This window comes from Giraffa tippelskirchi, chromosome 6 (genome assembly GCF_054371585.1).
Source record: "Giraffa tippelskirchi isolate mGirTip1 chromosome 6, T2T-mGirTip1v1.2.pri, whole genome shotgun sequence".
In the NCBI taxonomy this organism is placed as follows: domain Eukaryota; kingdom Metazoa; phylum Chordata; class Mammalia; order Artiodactyla; family Giraffidae; genus Giraffa; species Giraffa tippelskirchi.
Window position 1 is genome coordinate 29514791 of NC_137280.1, and position 24827 is coordinate 29539617.

General features: G+C 36.8%; 1 long non-coding RNA gene across 1 annotated transcript in view; it reads right to left on the reverse strand.

The window, feature by feature from the left end:
- Positions 1–2166: 2166 nt before the first annotated feature.
- Positions 2167–24827, reverse strand: part of LOC145511648 (uncharacterized) — a 28649-nt gene continuing 5988 nt past the window's right edge. The window contains exon 2 of the long non-coding RNA XR_014058023.1: positions 2167–3709. This is a non-coding gene — a long non-coding RNA (uncharacterized LOC145511648). The remainder of the gene's footprint in view (positions 3710–24827) is intronic.

Here is a 24827-nt window from a genome sequence, read left to right on the forward strand (position 1 = left end):
CAGGGAACTAATAGCATGCTTTAGTAAAATGTTAAATCTGAATCTACAGTAATATGATTTAATTGAGTTTTCTGGCATTACATAAATTTTATTATGCTTGTGTTATTACTTATATTTAAGGGATCTACTTAACAATATTTTATATACATAACAAGCCTTTGCAATATTGATGAACTATATACTCAATTTTGGAACAAGAACAGTAATGATAACCACATATTTTTATTTACTTCTCCCCCATTTCATCCCCCAGCTATCTCCCAACAGGTTATTATTAAGAGATTTGTAATTGTTATTTCTTATCCTTTATTCCATATTTATTTATCTTATATCTTATCCTTTATTACCATAAACAAAATAAATGTTTATCCATCCGTTTGTTGTAAGCATTTAAAAATGATATTACCCTGAATATAGTAACTTATTATTACTATTTTAAAGTATTTGTTTGGCTGCACCGGGCCTTAGCTGTGGCATGCAGGATGTCTCATCTTTATTGTGGCATGCAAACTGTTTAGTTGTGGCACACAAACATTAAGTCACAGCATGTGCGATCTAAGTTCCCTGACCAGGGATCTAACCGTGGCCCCCTGAATTGGGGGCATAGAGTCACAGCCACTGGCCCACCAAGGGGTCCCAATTATTTAATATTATAGATTTAAAGTTTGTCTTTCTCACAGCTTTAGTTCATTTATTTTCTCTGCTATACAACAGTTCATTGTGTGACTTTTAAGTCCTTTGTATTGTTTCTAATTTTTGATACAGTAAATATAATAATACCATCAGGAACATCCTCTTGTATATTTCTTCTGGAGTACATATAGAAGTGTTTCTCTATAAAGTTAGAAATGCAGTTGCTGTGTCAGGAGTAAATGAATTTCTTTCCAAAACTGCTCTAGAATCTAGAATTCTATCAGCCGTAATTGGTGTTCATTCAAATACTCACCAATGGTTGTAATTATGAACCAGTTTTTCTACCCTAGTGATATGAAATGATATTTGTTTTGGTTTTAACTTTCATTTCTCTGAAACAAATAAGGGTGAGCAAATATGATATAAACCAATGTCTTCCAATGGCTTCTAAGATCGTGCTTGGTCTGAGCCTTGTTACTTCTTTTGCTTCTTATTCTATTTAGTCTCCTCTCCCAGGTCAGTCTCCCTAAGCTCCTTGCTGATCTTTGAGTCTACTGAGTACACTCCATATTCAAAGTCTTCGCTCTTTTCCTTTTGCCTGGAAAGTGTTTCCCCCACCCCAGGAATTTCATGATGTGGCTTTCATTTTCTTCAGGTCGTTTCTCAAAGGTCACCTGATTACTGATAGTATCCTTCACATTGAAATCCTAACCCATAATCATTATCCCCTACCGTACCTTTGTTGTTGTTCAGTCGCTCAGTCATGTCCAACTCTTTGCAACTCCAAGTCCAACAGGTTTCCCTGTCCTTCACCATCTCCCAGAGCTTGATCAAACTCATGTCCTTTGAGTCGGTGATGCCACCCAACCATCCTGTCTTCTGTCATCCCCTTCTCCTCCTGCCTTCTATCTTTCCCAGCATCAGGGTCTTTTCCAGGCACTTCACATTGGGTGGTCAAAGTATTGGAACTTCAGCATCAGTCCTTTCAATGAATACTCAAGGTTGATTTCCTTTAGAATTGACTGGTTTGATCTCCTTGCTGTCCAAGGGACTCTCAAGAGTCTTCTCCAACACCACAGTTCAAAAGCCATCAATTCTTTAGTGCTTAGCCTTCTTATTGTCCAACTCTCACATCCATACATGACTACTGGAAAAATCATAGCTTTGACTATATGGACCTTTGTCAGCAAAGTAATGTCTCTGCTTTTTAATATGCTGTCTAGGTTGGTCACAGTTTTTCTTCCAAAGAGCAAGTGTCTTTTAATTTCATGGCTGCAGTCATCATCTGCAGTGATTTTGGAGCCCAAGAATATAAAATCTTTCACTGTTTCCATTGTTTCCCCATCTATATGCCATGAGGTGATAGGACCGGATAGCATGATCTTTGTTTTTTGACTGCTGAGTTTTAGGCCAGGTTTTTCACTCTCCTCTTTCAACTTCATCAAAAGGCTCTTTAATTCCTCTTTGCTTTCTGTCATAAGGGTGGTGTCATCTGCATATCTGAGGTTATTGATATTTCTCTTATACTTTACCTTTTCTTCTTTATTTTCTCCACATAGCACTTATTATTTTCTAAGAAATGATGTGTTACTTATTTGATTTATTTTCTTATCTACCACCATTAGAATATATGTTTCATGAAGATAGGGAATTTATGTGCTTAGTTATACCTGAGTCAACTTTAGTCTCATTGATGATTGACAGGGCTCATTAAATATGGTGTTCTGAATTTCACCTCAGCTTTTGAATACTCACTTTATTTAATAATTGACTTATCAGAACTCCAAAGAGAATTTCTCAAAATGAACTCATATTATCCTCCTGAGCTTAGTCTTCCAAAGTGCCTCTGTAAATGTAACAAACTTGATATTCATGTGAAACTTGCTCTTATTATGGGTATCATTAGCCATGAGCCAGAAAATGTGAATTCCTTTAGTAGAAGAAATGTAAGACACCTCTGCTATTAGAATTCCCTCAGAGGAATATGAGATTATTATTCAACATTCAATGGCAGTTAGATATTTTTAATGTTAAAACACAGCTATATGTTTTCTTTGAAATATATTAATCATAGTAATGTTGACCTTAAACTTCTTTTTTTGTAAAATAGCCAATATACTTTTTTAAACTTTTTTCCTCTGTTGCCTTTGATAATAATTTAAGCTTATTACTCTTTTTTCTTATTTTCATATTCATATGAAACAAGGAGTTCTACACGTACTTTTTAAGAAATTAATTAGTTGTGCCTGGGTAATTCTAAGGACAGAGGAGCCTGGAAGGGTATAGTCCATGGGATTGCAAAAGAGTTGGACATGGTTTAGCGACTAAACAACAACAACAAGCAAGTTACTAGAACCTCATAACTTGGAAATAATGTTTGTAGAATATGTGAAGTAACTAATGTTTTTAAAATACTTTATCCAAATACTTGAAAATTTGAAATCATATTTTTAGAAAAATATAAGCAATTGAAAATAAATGTAACAAAGACATAATCTATAGCCAACTGAAACTGGATTACACTTTGTCTAGCCACCATTCTTTAGGCAAACATTACTCTTTATTTTCTCTACAAATTTTAGAAATGACATCATTCATAAAAGTGAAATTAGGAAAAATAAATTTTCAAGAACACTTCAATAACAGTTGTAGTTATCTAAATCTAAACATTTTTCATGCAACCAAAAGGACTGATTAGAAGAAATAAGCTACTTTAAAATGGATAGGTTACCAAGTATTTAACATGAACAAGTTTCTATTTGTATGTTTTTGCGTATGTGCATATATGTACATATTTACGTATCTATTTGCGGTCTGTTGTGGCAGTCAGTTTCTATGAAAGCTCTCAATGACCTTCACCTTCTAAGTATTCTAGGACTGTACATGATCCATGCTCCAGCATGAGGGCCGGATCTAGGGATTTACTTCTAATGGACAGACTGCAGCGAAAAACTCACAGATTAGACAACGAGATTGGTTTCTTTCTTGCTCATCTTCTTTTGCTCTCTCACTTGCTTGACTGAAGCCAGCTTCCACACTGTGAACTGCCCTTTAGAGAGGCCTATGTGTCAAAGAACTGAAGGAGAGAGGAAATGAATCGTGTCAATGACAATGACTGAGCTGGAAAGCTGATCCTTCCCTGCTTCCAAACCTGCCAAGTCTGTTGAGCCTTTAACTGAGATCACAGCTTTGGCTGTCACCTTGATTGCAGTCTTTTAAGCCATGAGAGAACCCAGCCAAGATGTGGCTGACTTTCTCAGCCGCCAAAGTGTATGATAAAATAGATGGCTGTTTCAGGCCATTCCATTTTGAAAGAATTTGTTATCCAGCAAAAGCTAACTAGTACATCTACATATATATCAACAACTGCACATAAAATGATATAAATACTGTTTAATGGAGATTTACTACTGATCCTCCCTCTGACAAAGGTAGTGGTAAAAATGAAGCTAAGTATCATGAAAGGTATGCTGATTATCTCTGTTCCTATTAATTACTGTACATGCATGCTAAGTCACTTCAGTTGTGTCCAACTCTTTGTGATGCTATGGATCATAGCTTGCTGGGCTCCTCTGTCCATGGGATTCTCCAGGCAAGAATACTGGAGTGGGTTGCTGTGCCCTCTCCAGGGGATCTTCCCAACCTAGAATTTGAACCACATCTCTTGTCTCCTGAATTGGCAGGCAGGTTCTTTACCACTGAGCTACTGGGGAAGCCCAATTATTGCACAGGTAAGTTTAAATTCTGGAAATTAGAAAGTGTATGTTTTTCAAAAGTGAAGAGTGGAAAATATTGTCTTTAAAGTCTGTGCTCTTTGGTGACTCTTCTGCTGGTTCAACAGTAACGTAAAATTTTTGAAGTGCTCAAGCACTGCAAGCTGAGTGCTATTTCAGTGTCTTCATTTTTTCTTAATTTTTTAAAAAGTTGTTTCCTCCTGATTCCTATTAGGAAATGACATCCCTACTTCTTTTTTGTTCGCACTCTGCTTCTGATGTAGCAGCATGGTGCTTTCCTTTTTAATTATATCATGTGTTCTTATTTGTGTCTATGCTGACTTTGGAAAATTAATTCCTGGAGTTCATAGCTATATGTTTCCTCTGAAAAAGTAAAATGCTGAAATTCATTTCCCAACTCACACAGTGATCCAATGTTTTAAGGAACTCACTTTATGAATGCTTAAAACTTGAAATATTTTGCTTTAATTTTGATTATTAATAATAATACTAATAGTAATATATTTATTGAGTTCAGTTCAGATCAGTCGCTCAGTCGTGTCCGACTCTTTGTGACCCCATGAATTGCAGCACGCCAGGCTTCCCTGTCCATCACCAACTCTCGGAGTTTACCCAAACCCATGTCCATCGAGTCGGTGATGCCATCCAACCATCTCATCCTCTGTCGTCCCCTTCTCCTCCTGCCCCCAATCCTTCCCAGCATTAGGGTCTTTTCCAATGAGTCAACTCTTCACATAAGGTGGCCAAAGTATTGGAGTTTCAGCTTCAACATCAGTCCTTCCAATGAACACCCAGGACTGAGCTCCTTTAGGATGGACTGGTTGGATTAGCTTCTAATAAAGCTTTCACATGTGTTATTTTCTCCTAGCACAAAATTGCACACTAGCTAGTGATAGTCTCATTTTTCACAGGAAGAAACCAATGCTCAGTGATGTCAATTAACTTAGATAAATAAGGTCACAAAGCTAGCAAGCAATTGTGTTAGAAATTGAACAATATGCTTTCAAAATTCTACTTTCCATAGCAAGCAAGATATTTCGTTAAACAAATAATATTCACAACAAGGTTACCAACAGTTCAAAATTCCATAACTATGCTTCCTTTTCTGCACTTTGAATTTCTTATCAGTAGAATAAAGAGATAATTTCTAACTTCTGATGACTCTAAAAACATGAATGTACCATGATTCTACACAGGTCACCATTCACACTTGATGACAAAATTATAATGTGTTAAAATAACATTAAAAAAAAAGGGCCACCTTAGACAAAACAAAATTGAGCTATATCAGTGTTATGAGTTTTGTCTGCAAATCTTCTTGATAACTTTACTAATTCACAGGGGAGATTTTATTTTGCTCTTCTGCTCATTGACAGTGAAGAGGAAATAGGGTAGGGAAGTGTATGAGGATAGTGGTAGTTTATGAGTTTGTTACTAGCTAAGATTTATTTTTCAGTTTAATATTGTAGAGTATAGCCTTATACAAGGGTAAAGAATGGGTAAAGAATCTACCTGCCAATCAGGAGACACAAGAGGCACAGGTTCAACCCCTGGTTTCGGGAAGATCCCCTGGCATAGGAAATAGAAACTGGCTCCAATATTATTGCTTGGAAAATTCAAAGGACAAAGAAGCCTGGAGGACTACAGTCCATGGATTCACAAAGAGTAGGACCACAACTTAGTGACTGAGCACTGGTTAGTTCAGTCCAGGCCAGATGATTCTGCTAAAATATTCATCTCTCAGTTTCTTAACTTCCTTTTGATTCAGAAGTTCACAAATAAGAATGATGTAAGAATCTTCTAGAGCCATATGTAAAGTAGAAATTAAGGAAAGCCTTAAGTATTTATAGGGAAATATCCAATATTCCATGCCAAGACAACTATTTCATCAAATATTCCTATTGGATAAGGATATTACCAAATATCCAAGGTCTCAAAAATTCACCTTTTATTCACCTTTTCTTCCTAAGGGAGCTAATGCAAAATGTGTGGCACTAAAATAAGAGTAAACCAAAAAACAAAAAGAAAAAGGAGCCAAGCAATAGAGGATCCATGAGAGATAAGTGAAGAAGTGTCTCTATGAAAAGTGAAAGTGAAGTCGCTCAGTCGAGTCCAACTCTTTGTGACCACATGGACTGTAGCCCACCAGGATTCTCCATCCATGGTATTTTCCAGGCAAGAGTACTGGAGTGGGTAGAGAATAAAAATCCCCAAATACCCAATTTGAAACAGAATGGCAGAGCAACCAGCCCAGATTGTAACATGGAGGTTTGAGGTTTTGAGAGTAATGGTGAGAGATTTGAGGCAGTAGGTTACATAGTATAAGGAGCTGGGTCTGATATTCTTGCAGGAAACAAAGTCTTGAGAGGTTGTGCCTCTATTGAAAGAGAGCTGGTAAGATTTCTTCCACAAGACTGAGTGAGACAGAGGAAGCCTGACTGCATTTCAAGACAATGACTTGAAAATAAATAATTCACCAATGAGAAACTGAAACCACAGGGCTCAGACACATAAAGCAGAGGGAGGCTAATTCACACAATTGACATAGCATGCGAATCTTCAAGATGAAGAATTACTATCAAACTGTTCCATAACCCTGAGACTCTTATCTCTAAAGACCACGGAAAAGACAGAAATAAGTCTAAAATGGAGTAGACTGAACAAAGAATGGGAACCAAAATAGAATTTTAAGGAAGCTTTAGGAATATGGAATAGATGTCCATCTATACAAAGACATAGAATTTGTGTTATAAATAGGAAACAGCTAAGTATACAGGTGAGCTGACAGCAACTCAGTAATGGAGTGATAATCCTTTTCAGGGCTTTCCAGGTGGTGCTACTGGTAAAGAACGTGCCAGCCAATGCAGGAGACATAAGAGACCTGGGTTCATTCCCAGGTTGGGAAGATCTCCTGGTGGAGGGCATGGCAACCCACTCCAGTATTCTTGCCTGGAGAATCCCATGGGCAGAGGAGCCTGGCGGGCTACAGTCCATAGAGTCACAAAGAGCTGGATATGACTGAAGCGACTTAGCAGGCAATCCTTTTCAAATGGGAGGAGAGAGAACCAGAAAACATAAGAGCAAAACTTCCTTTGTGACAGAAGGTAAGAAGATAGAGTATCAATAAATAACAGTAATATATTTGTGCTATTGAAGCATATTGAAAAACATGTAGTCACTCAGATACTGTTATAAAAGGTAATTATTACAAGAGTAATGTGCTGGCAAATTTATTTTATAAAATCACCTTACAATTGTTTCAAAAAAAGAAACATACAACTTTGTCTTCTAAAATAGAAATCAACTGTAAAAAAAGAAACTATCATATGCAAGATTGATTTATTTAATAAACATTTATGAAGGACCCTACTATATGCCAGATACACAATATAATACGTTAATTGAATAAAAATAAAATGGTTGATAATTTAATTTTTTGTTGTTGTTTTGTTTTTTACTCTAGTGCCAGTATTTTTTTAATAACATTTAATTCCCTCAAGTGGAGGGATTGTGTAGGAACTTCAGTGACAAAATATATTTACTTTGAGGAAAGAACAAAACACTTTTTGGGGGAGAACTGTATATTGATAGAAATGGTACCTCCTACTTCGTACACATACCATGTTGAGTTATATAACCTGAAATTTTTGAAATTACATTAAACTAGTTGACATGTATTTTTTAAAGTGAGGTGAGAGTTCTGTTTTCACTTTGTGTTTTCTTATCTCAGCAATCATCCATTATATAAACATTTACTAAGATATTGTCTGATACATTATGTAATTATGCTGTCTCCAATATTCTGTTAGCAACTAGGCAACTCAAAAATATATTTCATAAGAGATGTTCTACTGTACTTATGCAGCTTTGCAAAAAGATAGCAGTATACAGTATTATTTAAGGAAAATACACAACCTACACCTTTCCTTTAAATAGTCTTACAAAAATTTACCTCACCTACATTATACAGTTTACCTTCTTAACACAGAGGTTGTCTCAACAGCTCATATTTCAGATAGAATGTGCATAAAAATTATGATTATACTTCAAGATATAATACTTTAATTTCAAGCCCTTGCTAGCTTTGAGATCATTATTATACAGAACCAAGATTTTAAAAATTCCCACTGAAGTATTTCATTTAAAAAAACAAATAATCAAATAAATTTTTCAATGCACTTCATCTGGAGGACACATGTATGTATGTATATATGTGTATATATATAAGAGAGAGAAATGAAACATACATGTTTAAATCTTGCATTTCATAAGTATTCTTTATATTAAAATCACTGTACTTCTTGTTGAAACACTAAGAACTTAGAAGAATCAAAAAATGTTTCAAAGCAGATTTTACAATTTTGTCTGTAAAATATTTGCAAAATATTTATTAGCATTTTGTATCATATATGAGGCACTCTCATAGGTACTATGGAACAGAATATTATCACTTTCCTCAATGCACAAATATTCTCGGAAGTAAATACAAAAGATTAGTGAGTATGTTCTATACAGAAGAAAATAATAGATATGACAGGAAATGAGTAAAAAATCCTATGGAAGGCATTACTTTTTGAGGGAGAGACTACTTCATTAGCAGCATGAATAGAATTTGGTGATTTGGTCAGTTTTCTATGGCTGCTATAACAAACTTCCACAACATTGGTTGTTTGAAAAAACAGAAACTTATTGCTTTATGATTCTGGAGGACGGAAGTCCAATGCCAAGGTATTGGATGGGCCACACTTCTTCTGAAGGCTCTGGAATGTATGTTGGCTCTTCCAACTTCTGGTCACTCCACATCTTCTTTGGTGAGTGGCTGCATAAATTTAAACTCTATCTGTCTTTACATGGCCTTCTCCTCTAATCTCTAGCTGCTTCTCTTGTACCTCTAACAAGGTCATTGTTGTTTGCTATAGGGTCTACCCACGATGATCTCATCTCAAGATTATTAATTCCATCAGCAAAGACCCTTTCTTACCAAATAAAGTAAGGGTTACTTAGCACAGCACAGCACATAAGCAACCCAGACTATGGTATTCTGTTATAACAACCCAACAAACAAGACAAATCATTTATATTCTCTTCAAGTCTTCTAATTTCATGTGTATTTCATAACACTGCTTTTCAATCTAGATTAGCCACATTTCAAGTGCAAAGTAGACATATAAAGTTAGCAGCTATGCTGTTATTATCAAAGGTCTGGAGCATGTGCTTGTCTATGTAGTTGTCCCAATAAGGTAATTTGACATCTGGCAATCACATCTCATAGACTAAAAGGAGGGAATAAGAAAAAATAGCAATTTCTATGCATGCCAGTATTTATTTTTTCTACACATTACCATGTCTTGCTTCCTTTCTCTTTTAAGTAGACAATAATGGGAGTTGCTCTTCCTTATTTATGGGTTTCCACTCTTTTATGTGATATTCCTCATATTATTCCATGCCACTCCATACCCCACTAGTGACAATTTGTTGGAGCATGACTATTTAAAGTGATGTTACAATAATAATCACAATGAATTTTGTCCACATTATGATCCCAAAAGGCTGAAGAGTTGACATCAACACGTGCACTCCCCTGATAGTCCCAAAGGCAACTGTATGTTACAATTTGATGTAAAGTGCAAGTGTTAAAAATAAAAGTGTTCCTGAAAGCTAAGCTGTTGGGCATCACTGTTATTTTGTATTCTTCCTCTGGCTTGAAGTTTGATGCTTTGATGGAACTATTTTATGTGCTAGTCTGACAAATCTCCCTATAGGCACTTGTAATGGATGAAAGGCCAAGGCAAAGAGGAAAGATTAATTAGCTCATCTAAAGTCACTTAACACCACAACAGTAGAGACACTGGCAGAGATAGAAATGCAGAAGCATGAATTTGTAAGAATTTACACCAAGTACTGACAATTTCACTTTCCTCCATGAGAACTATAACTGTATTATGCGCATGTGTACTAACTCGCTTCAGTCCTGACTCTTTGCGACCCTATGGACTGTAGCCCACCAGGCTCCTCTGTCCATGGGATTTTCCAGGCGAGAATACTGGAGTGGGTTTCCATTTCTTCCTCCAGGGGATCTTCCTGACCCAGGGATTGAACCCACATATCCTGCATTGGCAGGCAGTTTTTTGTTGTTTTTTTTTTTCTATCACTAATGCCACCTGAGAAACCCAACTATAGTATAAAGAACCATAATTTCTGGATACTACCCTATTAAATGAGTATCAGCTGTCATACTAGTATTATGTAAATGCTTTTCTATTAATTTTGTATTTGTTGTCAATCTTTCTCCCGTGAAAGCAGATTTGTTTATTTGTATTGTACTACATTGATGAAATCTAAGGACTATTATTTGTCATGCAATCTATTAAAAACATGTGTTTGTTACTTAGTTCTGCAAAGAGTCTTTAACATTTCTGCTTTCCATGGAAATATTTTTATTTTTATTAAATGTTATATCAAAGAGTTTACACAAATCAACCAATTAGTTCCAGTTACACAGGAATCTTTAAATTTTAAGTTGTATATCTGAAGCTAGAGAGACTGAAGTTTTATAATAAATGTGATGACAGACCAAGTAATGTATTATAAATAAGTATTGCATGAGAAGACATGTCATATATACATTAGTTCCCAAATTATAACCCTGAAATTCACAAAGTTAGTAGAAAGTATGTAGGCTAGTGATGATGCTGGCATACTATATGAAAATATAAATTGTATCAGCACAAGCTTGGTTTGTTTATTTGTTTATTTACATTCCAAGAAGACCTTAATGTTCTTGGCTTGAATACATTTTAGAGAGATTTCTTCCTGAACAAGCCCCTGACCTCTCTTTATTTACAGCATTTGCTTTAGTAAACTTGCAATTATAAATTTTTCTCTGCCCCTTTGAGATGCAATCTTCTCATAGCCTCTTGCCAGTGTTGCAACCCAGGAATGTCTTTCCTAAGGAACTGGAAGCCATCCCTTTGAAATGTAATCTTCAAGAAAGATAACCTGACCTCCCAATCTCTGTGGGAGGTTAGGAGCCTATCTTTGATAAGTGCCTTTCAGCAGGCTTTCCTGGTGGCTCAGACAGTAAAGAATCCACCTGCAATGGAGGAGACCCTGGTTCAATCCCTGGGTCAGAAAGATCCCGTGCAGAAGGGCATGGCAACCCACTCCAGTATTCTTGCCTGGAGAATCCCTTGGACAGAGGAGCCTGGCAGGTTACATTCCACAGGTCACAAAAGTCAGAAGTGACTGAGCGGCCAAGCACGAGCATACAGAACCACAGTAGCACACTTTTCCTTTAATGTCCACAGGGTTTTTCTACTAGCTCGTTGTTCAGTCACTAAATTATGCTCAACTCTTTGCTACTGCCTGGACTCCTCTGCCCTCCCCTATCTCCTGGAGTTTGCTTAAATTCATGTCCACCCAGTGCTTAAACAATCTCCCATCTTTTGTTTCAACAGAGTTAAGTCTCTCTCACTTACTGCAATTAATCTTTAGCCAAAATTTATAATATTATTGAATATTCTTAATTGCCTGTTTAAGTCTGCCTATTTAGTGTCTATTGATAGAATTACGCCTAGAATAGAATTATGCCTAAAATAATACTTTAATACTAAAAAATTCGATTCGTTATCTGATCAAGTCCTAATCCTTTTGCTAGTGTAGGTCTTGCTTTGCTGTTGATGGCTGCTGACTGATTAGTGTGGTAGTCCCTAAAGGTTGGGGTGGCTGTAGAAATTATTTTAAAATAAGATAAAGAAGTCTGTGCCCACTTGCTCAGTTGTGTCCAACTCTTTAGGACCCAATGGACTTTAGCCCATCAGGCTCCTCTGTCCATGGAATTTTCCAGGAAAGCATACTGGAGTGGGTTGCCATTTCCTACTTCAGAGGATCTACCCAACCCAGGGATCAAATCCGCATCTTTTGCATCTTCTGCATTAGCAGTCGGATTCTTTACCACAGAGCCACCTGGGAAGTCTGATTGAAGTTTGCTGCAATGATTGATTCTTCCTTTCATGATCTATTTCTCTGTAGCACACACTGCTGTTTGATAGCAATTTGCCCACAGTACAACTTCTTTCAAAATTGGAGTTAGTTCTCTCAAACTTGTGCTTTATCAGCTGGTATCGTATTCTAAATCTTTTGTTGTTATTTCAACAATCTTCATAGCACTGTTAGAAATTCCATCTCAAGAAACCACTTTCTTAACTCATCCATAAGAAGCAACTCCTCTTCTGCTAAAGTTTTATTATAAGATTGAAGTGATTCAGTTCTATCTTCAGGCTCCACTTCTAATTCTCTTGCTATATCTACCAAATCTGCATTTACTTCCTCCACTGAAGTTCAAACTCCTCAAAGTCATCCATGAAGGTTCATATGAACTTCTGAACTCCTGTTAATGTTGATATTTTGACCTCTTCAATGAACCACACACATTCTTAATGTCATCTAGAATGGTGAATTTTTTCTAGAAGGTTTTCATTTATTTTGCTTTGATTCATCAGACGGTTCACTGTCTATGGCAGTTGTAGCTCCTAAAGGAATGCTGTGGATAGTCTGATCTTCTGTCCACACACTAATACCTTCCCCACATCTACAATGAAACTGCTTTCTTTCCTCTTATTCGTGTGTTTCCTGGGGTAGCATTTTTAATTTTCTTCAAGAACATTCCCTTTTCACTCACAGCTTGACTAACTGTTTGGTGCAAAAGGCCTAGCTTCCAGCCTGTCTTGGCTTTTGATACTTATTCTTCACTAAGCTTTATTATTTCTAGATTTTGATTTAAAGTGAGAGATACGTGACTCCTCTTTTCATTTGAACACTTAGGGGCCACTTCAGGGTTATAATTGCCTAATTTCTATATTTTTGTGTCTCAGAGCATACCGAGGACAAAGGGGAGGAGAGCTCTGCAGGTCAGTAGAGCTGTCAGAACATACACAACATTTATCAGTTAAGTTCAGCACCTTATATGGGCACATTCTGTAGTGCACCCAGGAAATTACTATGGAAACATCAAAGATCACTGATCACAGATCACCTTAACACATAAAATAATAATGAAAAGGTTTAAAATATTACAAGGATTACCAAAATGTGTCACAGAAACATGAAGTAAGCAAATGCTGCTGGAAAAATGGTGCTGACAAACTTGCTGGAAGCAGATAGCTACAAACTTTCAATTTGTAAAAAATGCAGTATCTTTGAAGCATAACAAAGTGAAGCTCAACAAAAATGAGTTGTGCCTTATAATTTATATGTGTGTGTGTATTTATACAGTTGGCTCTTGAACAACACAGGTTTGAATTACATGAATCCATGTATACATTTTTTTTAATAAATATACAGCGGGTCCTCCAAATTCTTGAATTTCACATTCAGAAACTTATTCAATTGCAGTTGGAAATGTCCATGCAGTTTATTGAATTCGTGGGTTCAAAATATGCATGTATAGAGGGCAGACTTATTCATTGGACCAAGTCATCTATACCATTTTATATAAGAGAATTAAAAAAAAGTTAGAAAAAATAAAATTAGAGATACCAAAGGAACATTTCATGCAAAGATGGACTTGATAAAGGACAGAAATGGTATGGACCTAACAGAAGCAGAAGATGTTAAGAAGAGATGGCAAGAATACACAGAAGAACTGTACAGAAAAGATATTCATGGCCCAGATAATCACGATGGTGTGATCACTCACCTAGAGCCAGACATCCTGGAATGTGAAGTCAAGTGGGCCTTAGAAAGCATCACTACGAATGAAGCTAGAGGAGGTGATGGAATTCCAGTTGAGCTATTTCAAATCCTAAAGGATGATGCTGTGAAAGTGCTACAGTCAATATGCCAGCAAATTTAGAAAACTCAGCAGTGGCCACAGGACTGGAAAAGGTCAGTTTTCATTCCAATCCCTAAGAAAGGCAATGCCAAAGAATGCTCAAACTACTGCATAATTGCACTCATCTCACATGCTAGCAAAGTAATGCTCAAAATTCTCCAAGTCAGGCTTCAGCAATATGTGAACTGTAAACTTCCAGATGTTCAAGGTGGTTTTAGAAAAGGCAGAGAAACCAGAGATCAAATTGCCAACATCTGCTGGATCATCAAAAAAAGGAAGAGAGTTCCAGAAAAACATCTATTTCTGCTCTACTGACTATGCCAAAGCCTTTGACTGTTTGGATCACAATAAGCTGCAGAAAATTCTGAAAGAGATGGGAATACCAGACCACCTGACCTACCTCTTGAGAAATCTGGCTGCAGGTCAGGAAGCAACAGTTTGAACTGGACATGGAACAACAGACTGGTTCCAAAGAAGAAAAGAAGTACGTCAAGGCTGTACATTGTCACCCTACTTATTTAACTTACATGCAGAGTACATCATGAGAAATGCTAGGCTGGAGGAAGCACAAGCTGGAATCAAGATTGCTGGAAGAAATATCAATAACCTCAGATATGCAGATGGCACCACCCTTATGGCAGAAGGTGAAGAAGAACTAAAGAGCCTCTTGATGAAAGTGAAAGAGGAGAGTGAAAAAGTTGGCTTAAAACTCAACATTCAGAAAACTAAGATCATGGCATCTGGTCCCATCACTTCATGGCAAATAGATGGAGAAACAGTGGAAACAGTGGCAGACTTTAGTTTTTTGGGCTCCAAACCACTGCAGATGGTGACTGCAGCCATGAAATTAAAAGACGCTTAACTCCTTGGAAGAAAAGTTATGACCAACCTAGACAGCATGTTAAAAAGCAGAGATATTACTTTGTGAACAAAGGTCTATCTAGTCAAGGCTATGGTTTTTCCAGTGGTCAAGTATGGACATGAGAGTTGGACTATAAAGAAAGCTGAGCACCAAAGAATTGATCCTTTTGAACTGTGGTGTTGGAGAAGACTCTTGAGGGTCCCTTGGACTGCAAGGAGATCCAACCAGTTCATCCTAAAGGAAATCAGTCGTGAATATTCATTGGAAGGACTGATGTTGAAGCTGAAACTCCAGTACTTTGGCCACCTGATGCAAGGAGCTGACTCACTGGAAAAGACCCTGATGCTGAGAAAGATTGAAGCCAAGAGGAGAAGGGGACGACAGAGGATGAGATGGTTTCATGGCATCACCGACTCAATGGGCTTGAGTTTGATTAAACTCTGGAGTTGATGATGGACAGGGAGGCCTGGCTTGCTGCAGTCCATGGGGTCGCATAGAGTCGGACACAACTGAGCGACTGAACTGAACTGAACTGAACTGGGCATCCACACATTTTGATATGCACAGGGGCTCCTGGAGCAAATGTGCCACTTTATTGACGGACGACTGTATATAATCTGTTACATTTTGTTATATAGAGAACCTTATACATGTATAACACTGTATATATGATATGTAGTTTTAGGTACTTTAGTTTTAAGTATATACAGAGTTTTAAGAATCTATATAATTTTAGATACATATATTTATATATATAGTCTGAGTTGTATATGTTCTAGGAATATATTCAAAAGCAATCATCATAGATTTATAAAAATGAACATGTTCAAAATAGAGTATTGTTTAGTAAAACATTAAAAACAAACATTTCAATAATGAATAATCGTAATATGGGATATTATACATACCTTAAATTCATAATTTGAGACTTAATGTTCTTAACATACAAATGCTAAGCTTGTGTTTGCAACTTAAAGAGTTAATAAAACAGTACATATATCATAACCCACTTTTAATTTGAATCCATTAGTATAGAAGCAAATTGGAATGCAATTTTGAGTCAATTTGTATACAAAAAAATCCAAACTTTAAAGATAGTAACTTCTGGGTTTGTTAGATACTGGGCAACTTTAATTTTCTTCTTTAAAAATGCCACATTATTTAATTTCTCTGTAATTAACAAATAGAGCTATAAACCAGAAATTACAATGGTATTTTTCTTAAATTAAAAATACCAAACATTTTGTGCAACTTCATGATTTTTTTATAAACTCAGGTCGCAAATTTCCTCAATCTATGGTGGTAGTGGAAAATTGACTTGTCTATTTCATTATTCACAGCCATCTTAATTGCTAGTAAATTTGAAACAGTGAAGTTGTTTTTCTTTTTTGCAGTCATAAACCCTTCAGCTATTTTTCAACTTCTTCTTGTTGTATGCCTTACGATCAACTGAAATTAAAAGAAAGTAGATTTAATTTAATACAAATTTAATTTTCACCATGGTCTGCCAGTTAGTCTGGCTTTAAGCCTGTAAGTACTTTGCCTGAAGCCATACAATTGCAGTTACTCAAAATTCGCACCATTTGGAATATGCATGTATTTTAAGACTCAATTTGAGTCTTAAACAGAGTTACCTTCTGTTGCCAGTGTGTAAGGATCTCTTCATTGAATAGGTATTATTTTTAGCAGAGTTAGTCTTCCAGAGCTTATAGAAAAAAAGAAAAAAAGGCTAAAATACTAGCCTTCTTTTTTGTGACACCTGTTACTATATGGCACTATACCGTAAGTACTTTACCACCATACTCTCTGGAGAAAAAAAAGAAGAAATGGAGAGAGAAGGTAAACAATTTTCTTGTGTATGCTATAAGCAGACAGTTTATTAAGGGGCATGAAGCAAGAGGAGAGTCCCTCAGTAGTATAGTATCTGGTATGCAGAAGAATTGCCAGGCCATCCTTTCAAAATTGAATTTCAAAGTTTAGAGAACCAATCAGTAATATAAAAGTCAATTTGAGCCATTTTTCTTCTTATTTATTCAAGACAAACTAATTTTCTCTCATAGATTTAAATTAGCTCTAATTAACGTTTCTGATTTTTTATTCTTTAGACTTCATAATTTCTTTGGTGTGCATTACCAAGTCTGAAGATTTAAAAAATATTTTTTAATGCAAATTTTCTTTAACAGAGAGTATGTCCATGCTAGTCACTAATATTTTCTGAAATGCTTTACTTCTTAAAACTTTTCTTGCAGTATCTCTTATTCTTCAACCAATCTTTACTAAAGATACCAAAAATAAAGTGACAGAAGTAGTTAATATGCTTTCAATTTTAGGAAAAGCATAAAACATTGAATTTTATAAATATGAGCAGAATATAATTATTTAGACTGTTTATGCATCTTCAGGGAAATATGTTTATTCAATTAATAAATAAAAATTTTGGTAATAACTGCTACTTTAGATGATAGTAGTTTAATAATTTATGCTAATTAGTTGCTTCAATTCTTTCTCCATTATTTTTTCCTGAACAGTTAGTGTTCTTGGGTTATACTATATGGATATGCAGCAAACAAAGATTTAATGCTTTTTTTTATGACATTCCTCTGTAACTAAATAGTCTGCTTAGTCAGAAGTGTTAAATGAAACAGGCCCATAGTTTAGAACTGGAAGCTCAGAAGAATTCTCAGGAAATATTTCTTTTACATATGCTTTTCAAACAGAATTTCTGCTTCTGCTATGGTATAGAGTTTAGGAACTCTCTTAGATTTTCTGCAAGATAAAACTCTTTTTTGGAAGCCAAAACTGTAGGTGTTGAAAGGCTATCCTGGGAATCAGCCTTACTAAGACTCAGTCACAACCTTTACGTTCAGCTGTAAGGATTTCATTCCATGTGGGTTTCAACTCAACATAACTGAAGAGAAAAATATGTGATAGTATTTGACTGTCACATAGGGAAGTCCCTTGTTTGCACTTTTCTTAGAAACAATAGGAACTAATGATGGGAAGGAGAAGGATGGGATGAGATTTACATTTTAAGAAGACCATTTTAATGCATATAGGGCCACAGAACTGAAGAGAAACACTATTGAAGGAAAATAGGGAAGGAATGAAAGAGGTCTGATTTAGGGACTTGGCAGTGAAGGTTGAGAGTAGTGGACATCAGATTTTGAGAAATATTAAGGTGGCAGAATTAGTGCAATTTGGTGCTGATTAGGTTGGAATAAGAGTGTGCGTGTGTTCAGTCATGTCTGACTATTTACAACCCCACGGACTGTAATCCTCCAGGCTCCTCTGTCCATGGGATTCTCCAGGCAGCAACACTGGAGGCAAGAATATACAATAGGGCAAAGACAGCCTCTTCAATAAATGGGGCTGGGAAAACTGGACAGCTACATGTAAAAGAATGAAATTAGAACACTTCCTAACACCATACACAAAGATAAACTCAAAATGGATTAAAGGCCTAAATGTAAGACCAGAAAACTATAAAACTCTTAGAGGATAACACAGGCAGAACACTCGATGACATAAATCAAAGCAAGATCCTCTATGACCCACCTCCTAAAGTAATGGAAATAAAAACAAAAGTAGACAAGTGGGATCTGATTAAAATTAAAAGCTTTTGCACAGCAAAGGAAACTATAAGCAAGGTGAAAAGACAACCCTCAGAATGGGAGAAAATAATAGCAAATGAAACAACTGACAAAGGATTAATTTCCAAAATATACAAGCAGCTCATAGAACTCAATACCAGAAAAACAACCCAACCAAAAAGTGGAAAAAAGACTTAAACAGACATTTCTCCAAAGAATACATACAGATGGCTAATAAACACATGAAAAGATGCTCAACATCACTCATTATTAAAGAAATTCAAATCAAAACTACAATGAGATATCACCTCACAATGGTCAGAATGGCCCTCATCAAAAAGTTTACAAACAATAAATGCTGGAGAGGGTGTGGAGAAAAGGGAATGCTCTTGCAGTGTTGGTGGGAATATAAACTGATACAGCCACTATGGAAGACAGTATGGAGATTCCTTAAAAAAACCAGGAATAAAACCACCATATGACCCAGCAATCCCTCTCATAGGCATATACCCTGAGGAAACCAAAACTGAAAGAGACACATGTATCCCATTGTTCATTGCAGCACTATTTACAATAGCTAGAACATGAAGCAACCTAGATGTCCATCAACAGATGAATAGATAAAGAAGTTGTGGTACATATACACAATGTAATATTACTCAGCCATCAAAAGGAACAGCTTTGAGTCAGTTCTAACGAGGTGGATGAATCTAGAACCTATTATACGGAGTGAAGTGAATCAGAAAGAGAAAGATAAATGCCATATTCTAATGCATATATATGGGATCTAGAAAAATGGTACTGAAGAATTTACAGGGCAGCAATGGAGAAACAGACATAGAGAATAGACTTATGGACATGGGGAGAGGGGAGGAGAGGGTGAGATGTATGGAAAGAGTAACATGGAAACTTATATTACCATATGTAAAATAGATAGCCAACGAGAATTCCCTGTATGGCTCAGGAAGCTCAAACAGGGACTCTGTATCAACCTAGAGGGGTGGGATGGGGAGGGCGATGGGAGGGAGTTTCAAAAGGGAGCGGATATGTGTATACCTATGGCTGATTCATGTTGAGGTTTGATAGAAAACAGCAAAGTTCTGTAAAGCAATTATCCCTCAATAAAAAATAAATAAATTTTAAAAAATAAATAAAAAGAAAAAAAAAAGAATAATGGAGTGGGTTGCCATTCTCTTCCCCAGGGTATCTTCCTGACCCACATATTGAACCCGTATCTCTTACATCTTCTGCATTGGCAGGCAGGTTCTTTACCACTAGCAAAACCTTGGAAGCCAGAGTAAGAAGGAAGAAACTAATATTCAGGCTTCTTACATAATTGACACATTTACTGAGAGAGAGATCAAGGAAATGCCAGTTCTATGGAGCAAGAATGGATCTGAAACATGGTGAATTTAAGTTAGGAAGTTTCATTTTCAGTAGCTTTGAAATATCAATGGGAAGATGTCTATTCGAGAGCTGGGTAAATGAGCCTGAATTTGGAGTTAAGAAAAAAACTTGGAAATTATAGAGTTCATAAAATTGATTTTCATCCTACCTACATCATTTTTTTTTCCAACTGAATCTTACTGGGGTAGGAAATATTATTGGTCTATGTTCTTGCATTCTTGATTCAATGTGATACACATATTTCCCATCATTAAGGCTGTATATTTTCACCTTGCTTATTTAACTTATATGCAAATGCAAAATGCCAGGCTGGATGAATCCTAAGCTGGAATCAAAATTGCTGGGAGAAATATCAACAACCTCAGATATGCAGATGATACCGCTCTGATGGTAGAAAGCAAGGAGGAACTAAAGAGCCTCTTGATGAGCGTGAAGGAGTAGAGTGAAAAAGCTGGCTTAAAACCTAACATTCAAAATAGTACGATCATGGCACCTGGTCCCATCACTTCATGGCGAATAGATGGGGAAAAGTGGAAATGAAACAGGAGGGGAAGAGGAGGGCACAACTTTGGAAAGAATGACATACCCCAAGAATACAACATAAATCGATTAGAATCAAATGGATCTAAGATTGCAGACAAGTCAACTTCCACTAGACCTTGATCCTCAATCAGCAAGCTAAATGAAACATCCAGAGGCATCATGATAGTTCCAAGGCACCATGGTCGGAAGACTAAACCCTAACCCAATTCATGGAAATCTCTACCTCTTCCCAAAATAATTAAAATAACCCTCCCATTTATTAGTTATGAAATTACCCAGCCCATAAAAACTAACCAGCCTACATTTCACAGCCATTGTACTCGCCCGATGTGATGGCCCACACTGTATCTGTGGAATGTGTTTCTCTGAATAAATCCATTACTTACCTATCACTTTGTCACTCACTGTATTCTTTCTGCAATGAGATATCACAAACCTGAGTTTCACTGGGTCCTGAAACCAGGTCTGAGATCTCAGTTAGAAGACTGTGGGTTTTGGCGGGGTTTGAGTCCCAGCACATGGTTTTAAGTCCCAATCAGAGGTAAATGGTTTCAGAAACAGGGACACATTTTATTTTCTTGGGCTCCAATCACGTTGGCCTGTGACTGAAGCCATGAAATTAAAAGATACTTGCTCCTTGGAAAATAATCTATGACAAGCCTAGCCTAGATAGCATATCAAAAAGCAGAGACATCACTTTGCTGACAAAGGTCTGTATAGTCAAAGCTATGGTTTTTCCAGTAGTATAGATGTATAGATGTGAGAGTTGAACCATAAAGAGGGCTGAGGGCTGAAGAATTGATGCTTTTGAACTGTGGTGCTGCAGAAGGCTCTTGAGAGTCCCTTGGACAGCAAGGAGACCAAACCAGTCAATCCTGAAGAAAATCAACTCTGACTATTCACTAGAAGGACTGATGTTGAAGCTCCAATACTTTGGCGACCTGATACGAAAAGCCAACTCAGTGTAAATGACCCTGATGCTGGGAAAGATTGAGGGCAGGAGGAGAAGGGAGTGACAGAGGATGAGATGGTTGGATGGCATCACCGACTCAATGGACCTGAGTTTCAGCACACTCCAGGAGACAGTGAAGAACAGGGAAGTCTGGTGTGCTGCAGTTGATATAGTAGCAAAGAGTGAGACACGATTTAGTGACTGAACAACAAAACCTTTTATGGCTTACTTAATTCTTGAAATAAGTTCCTCAGTCATATACTTAGAGAAAATATTGAAGATGGGGTACACTGGAATTGCAACAGATTGCTGGATGTTCTTTAAATATATCGATACTGTAGCTTCTCAAATGAAATTACATAATAGAGTCTTTAATTTTTACATGAAAAGTTTTATGTGCACATGGTTTCTTAACAATCTGTTTTTAGGCATTAAGAAAAACTTTATTTTCCCTTATTTTGGACTTTCTCAAGTTCTATTTGTATTAGAGTACATCCTCTTACTATGAGAAAATATTATATGCAACAGGAACACTGTAGGCATATTTACAAAAAAAAGAAAAACCCTCTAAATTTAAACTAATGTGTACCAATACTACATCGAATACTCCAGTTACTTTTTCACTAATTAGGATCTTTTCCATCACAGATGTACACAGTTCCTGGTAATAATCTTTTATGTGCTGCCTTTGAAATTCAAAAGTGCTTCTAAAACATGTGTAAAATAATTTATTATGAACATCTCCGAGTTATATGGGCTTACTATCCCTATTATATGGGCTTCCCTGGTGGCTCGGACAGTAAAGAATCTGCCTGCAATGTGGGAAACCTGAGTTCTATCCCTGAGCTGGAAAGATCTCCTGGAGAAGGAAATGGCGATCCACTCCAGTATTCTTGCTTAGAAAATCCCATGGACAGGCAGGCTACAGTCCATAGGGTCGCAAAGAGTCAGATGGAACTGACCGACTGAACACATACCTATTTTATAGATAAGATAAATGACACTCCATAAGGTTATACAGTTTGAAAAGGATAACAAAAGTCATTTGTGAATTGAGAAGGAGCTAAACCAAATATTTCACTCAAATTCCTTTATTCTTTTTTTTTTGTCTGTACCATGTGGCATGCAGGATCTTAGTTCCTTGATCCCAGAGATCAATCCTGGGCCCCCTGAATTGGGAGTGCAGAGTCTTAATCACTGGAACACTAGAGAAATCCTGATTTTTCTATTCCCTATCACAAAGTTTTACTTTTCCAACTCCCCTGGTGGTCCAGTGGCTAAGACTTCATATTTCCAGCGTAGGGAGCCTGGGTTCAATCCCTGATCAGGGAACTAAATCCACATGCCACAACTTGGAGCTCACATGCTGCAACTAAAACTCCTGCATGCTGCAACTAAGACCTGATGCAGCAAAATAAATAAATATATATTTAATTTTTTTAAGTTAAGTTTTACTTTTCATCAGTGAATTTATTTGCAAGGTGACTGGCTCACTTTAGGCATGTCACTTGTAGAAATAAAGCCACAATCTCCAGATATAAGGTACATAAACAATTTGGCAAGATAATTATTATATCAAAGGGAATTTATCTAAATAATGAAAGGCTTATCTATTAAATTATTTTACATAATGTATAATGTTTATTTAATAAATATGTATGCACAATATATATCTTTATATCAGGACTCAATGTTGGTTAACATTAGTTTATATGCATATGTATAATCACATATATACACTGTACAATCAACTGTTCAATGCTGATTAACAATAATATCTATGGAATTTACAGACATTTAATAGCTTGCTTGTGCTTCCCTGGTGGCTCAGTGGTAAAGAATCTGCCTGCAATGCAGGAGACACAGGTTCAATCCCTGGGTCAGGAAGATCCCCTGGAGGAGGGCATGGCAACCCACTCTAGTACTCTTGCCTAGAGAATTCCATGGACAGAGGAGCCTGGAGTGCTGCAGTCCATCAGTCAGTTCAGTTCAGTCACTTAGTCATATTTGACTCTTTTCGACCCCATGGACTGCAACAAGCCAGGCTTCCCTGTCCATCACCAATTCCCAGAGCATGCTCAAACTCATGTCCATCAAGTCAGGGATGCCATCCAACCATCTCATCCTCTGTTGTCCCCTTCTCCTTCTGCCTTCAGTCTCTCCCAGCATCAGGGTCGTTTCCAATGAGTCAGTTTTTTGCATCAGGTAGCCAAAGTATAGGAGCTTCAGCTTCAACATCAGTTCTTTCATGAATATTCAGGACTTATTTCCTTTAGGATTGACTGGTTTGATCTCCTTGCAGTCCAAGGGACTCTCAAGAGTCTTCTCCAACATCACAGTTCAAAGCCATCAATTCTTTGGCGCTCAGCTTTCTTTATGGTCCAACTCTCACATCCATACATGACTACTGGAAAAACCATAGCTTTGACTACACGGAACTTTGTCGGTAAAGTAATGTCTTTGTTTTTTAATATGCTGCCTAGGGTTGTCATAGTTTTTCTTCCACGGAGTAAGCATCTTTTAATTTCATGGCTGCAGTCACCATCTGCAGTGATTTTGGAGCCAAAGAAAATAAGGTCTCTCACTGTTTCCATTGTTTCCCCATCTATTTGCCATGAGTGATGAAACCAGAAGCCATGATCTTCATTTTTTGAATGTTGAGTTTTAAGCCAACTTTTTCACTCTCCTCTTTCACTTTCATCAAGAGGCTCTTTAGTTCTTCTTCGCTTTCTGTCATAAGGGTGGTGTCATCTGCATATCTGAGGTTATTGATATTTCTCCTTGCAGTCTTAATTCCAGCTTGTGCTTCATCCAGTATGGCATTTTGCATGATGTACCCTGCATATAAGTTAAATAAGCAAGGTGACAATATACAGCCTTGATGTACTCCTTTCCCAATCTGGAAACAGTATGTTGTTCCATGTCCAGTTCTAACTGTTGCTTCTTGACCTGCATACAGGTTTCTCAGGAGGCAGGTAAGGTGGTCTGGTATTCCCATCTCTTGAAAAATTTTCCACAGTTTGTGTGATCCACACAGTCAGAGGCTTTAGCATAGTCAATAAAGCAGAAGTAGATGTTTTTTCTGGAATTCTCTTGCTTTTTCTTTGATCCAGTGGATGTTGGCAGTTTGATCTCTGTTTCCTCTGCCTTTTCTAAATCCAGCTTGAACATCTGGGAATTCTCGGTTAAGGTACTGTTGAAGCCTAGCTTGGAGAATTCTGAGCATTACTTTGCTAGTGTGTGAGATGAGTCCCATTGTGCAGTAGCAGTCCAT